We start from the raw sequence: 7,686 nt of genomic DNA on the forward strand, positions 1-7,686 counted from the left end.
CCGGGTGAGGATTTCATTAGCTGGAGTAACCAGGCCTCCTAGCCCCGTTCACAGCACCTGCCCCATCCTCTCTACCAACCTTCCTACAAACTCCTGCTGAGTTTTCACCAAGAGACAAGGTGGAAAGCATTCAGGCTTTAGAATCAAACAAACCTGGGTTAAAACCCACGGTTACCTCCTAGCATTCCTTAACCTCTCTAAGCCTCAGTTTCTTTATCTGTAAAATGGGAATACTAAGTCCTACCTAGAAGGGTCTTCAGGAATAGAGGAAATGTGAGCAAAGTGCTGGCCCCCAGTAAAGGCCGTGAGTAAACAACTACGGTTCACTGATTAGGAGCTGCTGTCCCCGTAGGAAGGTGTGACACCTGAAAACCCACGATGGCAGATACAGGATGTTCAGAATCGGCTGATGCCACCTAAGCCTCGATGCGGAATAAAGAAAGGCTAAAATACGTATTTTGTAAGTAAAATAAGGATGGGAAATCCAGCCCTTCAGGGCTCCAGAACTGCACACTAAAGGAGCTGCTTGTGAACTGAGTCCAGAACGTTCATGTATAGAAACCAGCACTAATTAAAATTTGCAGACATCAATTATCTGATTATTCAAGAACTCTCTCAACTTCTAAAGTCATTTTTTGTCTGCATATTTCAACATAACACCGAAGTCAAGTCAATGCATGCTAATTCTCCAATGGCCTACAAAAGAAAAAAGAAATTAATCTTGTAGCTCCCGGAGACATGACTTTAAAAAGAAAGCCCTATTTGCCAAGTGCAAACCTTGATGGCGTTCCCATCTGGCGTGGACTGCCAGTGGCAACAACAGGACAGCCCTACATCCACCAACAAATACAGGGGAGCCACAGCTGCAAACAAGGATCTAAAACCCCTGGAGGAAAAATAAGTAAATAAATAAAACCCCTAGAGGGGCGCCTGGGTGGCTCAGTGGGTTGAGACTCTTCCCTCAGCTCAGGTCATGATCTCGGGGTCCTGGGACCCAGTCCTGCATCAAACTTTCTGCTCAGCAGGGAGCCTGCTTCCCGACCCCCCAACCCCCGCCTTCCTCTCTGCCTATTTGTGATCTCTGTCAAATAAATAAAATCTTTAAAAATTAACTAATTAATTAAAATAAAATAAAAAATAAAACCCCTGGAAATAATGCCTCCCTTGCCCACCCCTAGCCTGCCCTGTGCTCTCCAGGGAGGCGTCAGGCAATGAAGACCCCTCAAGCCAGAGCCAGAGGACCACACAGAACGCTTGGCTTCATACCATACAGTGTACATCTCAGGAGTCATGCAACAGGAAGGGGGTCTTCCTACAAGGAAACAGGCAGATGATGTGCCCTCCAGGAACCAAGAGGACCCTCAGCCGCAAAACCCAGGAACACATTTCTACCAGCAGAGACTCGAGGTGTGCTTGTCCACCAGGAGGCTTCAAAAGAATGAAACTTGTCCCATCGGCTGCACTTTCCCCTCCCTGCAAGAAGAGCCCAGTGCCCCCAGCCCAGATGTGCCTGGGACCTAGTCCTATCTCCCGGGCTCTCGGGGCTCTCTGAATCATCCATGTCCATTACCAGCTTTCCTCTGGGGAGACCCAAGCACCGAAATATCACTTCCCTCCTTCCCTCCCAAGCCTCTCCTAGGAGGCAGGTGATCAGGAATTATGTAAGCAGTTTTCTAGATTAAAAAAAAAGAAAAAAAAAAAAAGAAAAAAGAGTGGGGAGGGAGTCTACAAGGGGTGGAATAAAATTCAAGATTGGCCAGGAGCTGACAATCCTTGAAGCTTGGCATCCAGTGAACAGGGGTCTGTCATACACTTTTCTCCATTTGCGTCTACTTAAAATGTATCATTGAAAAAAAAAAAAAAAAAAAAAAGCTTTTAAAGTGGTGTGGTGTGGGGAGAGGACACAGATTCAACCTGAACACAAAACCAAGGGTCCTTCCCTCTCCGCCCTGTGTTTGAACCCAGCAACATCCGGGAAGTCCTCAGATTCATAACCCAGAGGGGTCATGCACTCCTAGGGAAGAGACAGCATCTTCTACAGCCCCACACTCACTGTCCTCAACAAAATCACCTTTGAAAAACTCCCTAGAACTTTTCAAAATTACTCTGGCATGACCCAGCTTCCCTTCTTGGCCTGCAAAGCTTCTGCCTCCAGAAATCACCCCTCCAGCCTCATCCCACTACCAGGGCCTCTACTTCTGTTCCAAATGAGTGTGTTGAGCAATCCGGCTATTGAAATAGCTCCTGGGTGGCAGACGGATGCCCGTACTCCAGCGGCCAGTGCAGCTGGTTCTCCCTCCTGGAGGTCCAAAGCGAGGAGACGATGGTCACTTTCCGGGAGTCAAGGAACCCCTTATATGACCTTCTTCTTCCTCTTCCCCTTAGCTTCAACTTGGCCCTCATAAGAAAAAAAAAATTCTTTGGTTTTTTTGTTTTGTTTTTAATCTAAAGTGGATTTCGTCAATCTCAACACTGTTGGCATTTGGGGCTGAACAATTCCTGGTTGTGGGGACTGTTTTGTGGATTGTAGGATGTCCAGCAGCCTCCCTAGTCTCCACCCACTAAATGACAGGGGAACACACCCCATTAGTGACAACCCCAAATGTCCCAGACGTTGCCACACACTCACTAGGGGGCAAAACTTAAGAATTGTTGGTCTAGGGGCGCCTGGGTGGCTCAGTGGGTTAAGCCGCTGCCTTCGGCTCAGGTCATGATCTCAGGGTCCTGGGATCGAGTCCCGCATCGGGCTCTCTGCTCAGCAGGGGCCTGCTTCCTTCCCTTCCCCTCTCTCTGCCTGCCTCTCTGCCTGCTGTGATCTCTCTCTGTCAAATAAATAAATAAAATCTTAAAAAAAAAAAAAAAAAGAATTGTTGGTCTAAAAGATATTGAAAAACCTAGACCAATATTCTCCTGGCCAAAAAAAAAAATTATTGAGATTATACAGTTTATTTCCACATCCACTATTAGACGACATATTTCAGCATATAAATTTGTGAGTATGAATATTCAAGACATGCTGCATCCGCAGCCAGAAACACATAAATTAACAAGAGAAAAATAAACTTATAATACTCCCAACTATTTTTCCTGTCTTTGCGGTTTCCTGTGTAAATCTTACTTGGTTCTTCCAGACGATCTTGTTTGCCAGTCCATGTGGCAATCGTCTCACCCCCGCCTTCTTTGAAGTGCCCCATAATCTGCACTAGAAGGAAAAGCTCTTTTTTTAAAAATTTTATTTATTTTTTTATTGTGTTATGTTAATCACCGTGAAATACATCATTAGTTTTTGATGCAGTGTTCCAAGATTCACTGAAGGAACAACTCTTGTAATGATTCTGAGCACTCCCCAAGGTGTGCTGGCTTTCCCGCACTTATCTAACAGGTGTCCCTGGAAAACAGCATCCCCCAAAGAAGGCTTCCTGACGAAAGCACAGAAAAGCATGGCCAACATGTCTGATACAACTTCAGACAACACCAGATTCCCGACGTGACCAGGAAGCACCGCAAGGAGCTAAAGGACCCCGAGTGAGAGCTTGCAACCCCCACAGGGAAATAAATAGCATTACAAGTCTTCAGTAAGCACAGGGAGTTTCCCGCTGTATTTAAATGGGACACTCCCTTCTTGAGAAGAAAGAAAATGTGTTCTCAGTCTGCAGGGGACTTGCATTGGCCACAGTCTATTATCAAGCTTTAGGGAATAGACATACACAGCTGTCTCTCATCCCCACCCCATCAGACTCCCCAGCTCCATGCAGGGGTTCTCCAATGCCGCCCTCACCCCAGGGAGAAACTAACTTGTTCTTCCCTCTGATGCTTTTGGACAGGCAAATATAGGGGAGTGTGGAGTGTCTTTTGGGGTCCATTCCTCCCTCTGTTACCCCATGCCACCGCCTGTCTCCGTCTGGATCACCCCAATCTTAGATTCTGGCCAAGGCCTCCTAACTGTCCTCCTGGTTTCATATTCCCCCTCTAATCCAGGTTTTATGTCAATGATGGTCTTTCAAGAGCACAAGCCAGAAGGGCCCAGAATCCTTCTGCGGTTTCCTACTCCCTATCACTGGACACCGCCCCAGCTTCTTTGGTGCACTAGTGAAGCTGACCCAACGTTTGACCCAAGAGGCATCCCACAAGGAGCGGGACAAGCGGTGAGTAGAAAGGGGCACACATGTGAAGGCTTATCCCCTGGAGAGATGGAGGGAGAAAGGACAGGAGGGTGTTAAACCCCATGACAGAGCTTCCTATCAACCCTGACTTCTTGTGATTCTGAGAACTCCTAGGTTTGCACTCTGAGCCTGCCATCATCCGACCCCAAGCCTCCTGCAGAGTCACGCCAAACTGTCCTCCCACCAATGTCCCTCACATGTGCTACCGGATGACTTCTCTCCTGGTCCTCTTTCATTTTTTTAATTACAAAAGGGACGACGCTGGTGACAACAGCATAAAATAATATCGAGGTATTTAAGAGGCAGCCTCTCAACCTACCATTTCTCCAGCACCCCACCAGGTGAAGTGGAGTTAGTTCAACTGCTTCAGCTGCTGCTGTTCCCTCAAGGAGGGAATGCAAAACAGGGAGAGGGCCTGTCTTGCCCAAACATCACAGGTTAGCAGGCGGCAGAGTGAAGACCACAGGAGCCCCAACCCCAGTGTTTGTCATTTCACTATACTCTTCACCCATACTACAGAATGCAATGATGTACAGACAGAAGGTAGAAATAATTACCTGTTAAAAGAATAACCTGTGGAAGCAGGACAGCACAGTAGCTGGTTAAGTACTTGAACTCTGAACTCTGGTTCCCTGGGTTAGAAGCTGGCTAACCTAACCGTGCAAACTGAGTCAATCACCTGGGCCTTGATTTCCTTGTCTGAAATGGGATGATGACAGTACCTCCCTTACAAGGTCATTGTGAGAATGAGATAACTTAGTATCTATAAAGCATCCAAACCAGTATCCAGTACATATGTTAATAAAATCACCACTGCAACTCTAATAGAAGTCCCCGAACACAATAGATTTTCTTAAATTCTTCTTCAAATGGAGGCTGGTGGGGTGCCTGGGTGGTTCAGTGGGTTAAAGCCTCTGCCTTCAGCTCAGGTCATGATCCCAGGGTCCTGGGATCGAGCCCCACATCCGGCTCCCTGCTCAGCGGGAAGCCTGCTTCTCGTCCTCTCTCTCCCTCTGCCTGCCTTTCTGCCTACTTCTGATCTCTGTCTGTCAAATAAATAAATAAAACCTTTAAAAAAAAAAAAAAAAAGGAGGCTGGCAAATCACAACCGCATCTTGTTAGCTCCACACCTTGTCCCAAAAGAAATCAGCGTGGGGGTGAAACTCAGAGGATATAACCAGAAAAAATAGCTAAGTGACCCAGTGACTGAAACCATTATTCCGGGGAGGAATGACCTCATAGATCAGTAACACCTACTGCATCCAAGACTAAAAAACCTTAACAGCCTCTGGCAGTCATTACCTAAGTAAAGTGGGCTGCAAATCTGTTGGAGAATTGTTTTTGCCATGATAATATTTCTAGTAAATTGCTGTGTCTATACTAAATGTACTGGTGTTGCAGAACTGGCATACTAATAGAAAGATTATTATAGGAACACTATTAACATGAATTAGATATTATTAAAGATTCAACACTACAACAGTGCCTGATTACAAGAGATCTCAGGCCGTATTGCTTAATGGGCAGATAAAAGTGCTAATTAAGCCCACTGGTAAAGGATGTCCCTAGGCAGGTCTGCAAACCACAGGTAGCAAGAGGTCTGCGTACTAAAGGAGGAGCTGTATTACCAACCCAGCTGCATACAGTCCTTCTGGGAAGATGGGGAAAGCACAGGAAGAGCCAAGGTTTTCTGCACCAGGCGGGTAACCTGGTATAACAGGCAAGTACCCAAACTTAATCTGGATCTCAGGTTGGTTGGTTGGTTTTCCTTAGCTACCTCCTCAGCAATACCAAAACCTCCTTTGCTTGAGAAGATCAAATAACTCACCACAGGTGGCGACCCTTAATAAACAGCATAAGCAAAGAGAGGCAGAGAAAGCCTTGCCATTCTTACCAAAACCTTCCCAGGCAACCAGTAGACACAAGCTAGCTAGCTCTCCCGGCAGCACCTTGGCCCAAAGCATCTCACCGCAAAAACAGCCTAAAGCTCTCAGTGGCTCTTAAAGAGTTGCTAGACTAAAGACATTAGCCATGCAGTTTCAGGATTTATTTTGCTTTCCCACCTTGTTTAATTAACTAATCAAGGACGGCAAGCACCTCACAAATATAAACTGTCAGGGAAACGCTACGTAAATTCGCCTACCTGGTCTAAAATGTCAATACTAAATTAGGAAAGGGAGAAGAGCTGAGCGGGGGGCTGAGCTGTCCCCAGTTGCTGCAATCCTGGGGCCAGGGCTCGCTAACGCAAGGCGGACCGACCCGTGTGCCCTGCAGCAGCCTCTGGCCCCGGGGCAGGGCTCTCGGCAGGACTTCTGGAAGGGAAACCTGGACTGGAGCCACCCCGGGGCAAAGGGAACGCTGCGCGCCAGGCGCATCCTCGCGGCTCAGCCTCCATCTCCCCGCATCTCCGGGATGTCAACAAACGCCGACCACAAAGTGAAACTTTCCGGGCCCCCACTGTCGCGCTGGGTCTCTGCCCTCCGCCCGGGAGCGCGTCGCGGGCACAGGTGTGGAGCCGGGCCTCGGGAGGGGACCCCCGCCCCCCAGCCCCTGCGATTGTGTAATCGGCCCGGGAGGGGGTGCTCGGCTCCAGCCCCACGCCCGGCCGCGGAGGCGCGGCCCGGGGACCCCGCTGCAGGCGCGGCGCCCGGGGCTGCGGGGGGTTGGGGAGGACTGTCGTCCCGCCCCCCGGGACCGCCCCCGGGCGGCCAGGGGAGCCGTGGCGCTGACACAGCCCGGAGGGGGCGCCCGCGCGGCGGACCGAAGCCGAGGAGGGGGCGCGAGAGCTCGGCAACGCGGCGGGCCTTACCTGCGCACCGGGCCGGCACGGCGGGAGGCGGCTCGGGATGCCGGGACGGCGGGAGGCGAGCGGCAGCGCTGGCAGCCACCCGGTCACCGCATGTAAGGAACCGCGGCGGCGGCGGCGGCGGCGGCGGCGGCCGCGGGACTGACAGCCCCAGGCCCCGCCTCCAGGCACCGGGCCCCGCCCCCTCCGCGGCCGCGCGGCTGGCCCCGCCTCCTCCGCCCACCGCCGGGGTCAAGCTCGGTCCACCAGCGGGGAGGGCGGGGGCGCTCGCTTCCGATTGGCCTGAGAGATGCCCGCCCCGCCCACTCCCCGCCTCCTCCTTGGCAGGGAGCGGCGCATGCGCGGTGGGGGCGACGGGCAACGCACCAAGTCTGAGCGCTGCGGTTCTAGGTCTCCGGCCGTGCGTACCGCTCGTCCTTCCTAATCCGGGATGGCTGGGAGCCCTCTATGGCCGGAGGAACTAGGAATCAGACGCAGACTACATGGTGGATTGTCCTTATTCAGCCGTGGACACATCTATGGGAGAAAACCAAACCAGAATGGGCCAGGCTCTGTAGGGGTCTCAGAGGAGACCCCAAAATTGTGATCTGCAACAGAAAAGGAGCCACCAACCCGGATGCATCTGCGACGGATCCCAGGGTGCTTCATCCACGCGCTGGATTCGCTCCCTGGTTAGCAAGAGTGATGTGTGTGCAGAGAGTCTAGTAGTTGAGAAGC

General features: G+C 50.7%; 1 protein-coding gene across 4 annotated transcripts in view; it reads right to left on the bottom strand.

The window, feature by feature from the left end:
• HIVEP3 (HIVEP zinc finger 3) overlaps positions 1-7,147 on the bottom strand; it is a 456,791-nt gene extending 449,644 nt beyond the window's left edge. For 3 of the 4 annotated variants that reach the window (XM_082687126.1, XM_082687128.1, XM_082687124.1), the window contains exon 1: positions 6,973-7,146. The gene's annotated coding sequence lies outside the window, so the exon portion shown is untranslated. Of the gene's footprint in view, positions 1-6,972 lie in introns of all 4 variants that reach the window. The other variant, XM_082687130.1, reaches the window with a different exon arrangement.
• Positions 7,148-7,686: the final 539 nt, after the last annotated feature.

The sequence above is a fragment of the Mustela nivalis genome, assembly GCF_964662115.1.
Source record: "Mustela nivalis genome assembly, chromosome: 10".
NCBI classification, from domain to species: domain Eukaryota; kingdom Metazoa; phylum Chordata; class Mammalia; order Carnivora; family Mustelidae; genus Mustela; species Mustela nivalis.